The sequence below is a fragment of the Bactrocera latifrons genome, unplaced genomic scaffold (assembly GCF_001853355.1).
Source record: "Bactrocera latifrons isolate USDA-ARS-PBARC rearing strain unplaced genomic scaffold, ASM185335v1 scaffold_19, whole genome shotgun sequence".
Classification (NCBI taxonomy): Eukaryota; Metazoa; Arthropoda; class Insecta; order Diptera; family Tephritidae; genus Bactrocera; species Bactrocera latifrons.
The window spans coordinates 2,170,059-2,170,676 of NW_017535407.1; the positions used below are offsets into that span (position 1 = coordinate 2,170,059).

Sequence of the window (618 nt, forward strand, 5' to 3'; positions counted from 1 at the left end):
TTTTATTTTTTTCAAATTTTATTTAATTTTTTCAAATTTCAAATCAATTCTCACATAATTTGCTAAATAACCAACGCAAATAGTGTTCGATTGGCATTCTTCACTTCACTCACTTCCCCATCACTTGCTTTCAATTCACACGCGGTCAACTTCCGCAATATAAACAGCTGATTTGCTTACTTTTCGTTTTCGAACTGTGCACACACACCAACACATACACACGCCACAGAAACTTTTAACAATTCACACTTAACACACGTAACACGCTGCCGTACAACGTTCAACTTGCCGCGTGCCTACGTCCGTCTACTCGCGTCGCCAACAACGAATCGCGCGTTGTTTCGTACAAAACTGAAATGCTCGCCAACGCTTCTAGGCTTGCACACCCAAAGTAGTACACGCGCCGCGTACGCATACACACACTCTCGCATATTTGTAGTGGCACACACGTACGCTCAGTTGGCTCTCATGTCGGCTTGCTCCATATAGCAAAACAGGCCTGTCCGTAAGCGGCACGTTTTTTGGGGTACTTGGGGCACCACTTCCATGGACTGCTATATAACGTTTATTGTTACTGTTGTTGTTGTTTGCGTTTACGTTTATTGTTGTTTGCAGCGG

The 618-nt window shown here is 43.7% G+C and overlaps 1 protein-coding gene across 3 annotated transcripts in view; it reads right to left on the minus strand.

Annotated features, from left to right (window-relative positions):
• The window catches only part of LOC108967513 (probable WRKY transcription factor protein 1), a 117,233-nt gene extending 116,899 nt beyond the window's left edge, over window positions 1–334 (minus strand). For 2 of the 3 annotated variants that reach the window (XM_018930993.1, XM_018930988.1), the window contains exon 1: window positions 181–334. The gene's annotated coding sequence lies outside the window, so the exon portion shown is untranslated. The remainder of the gene's footprint in view (window positions 1–180) is intronic. The other variant, XM_018930990.1, reaches the window with a different exon arrangement.
• Window positions 335–618: the final 284 nt, after the last annotated feature.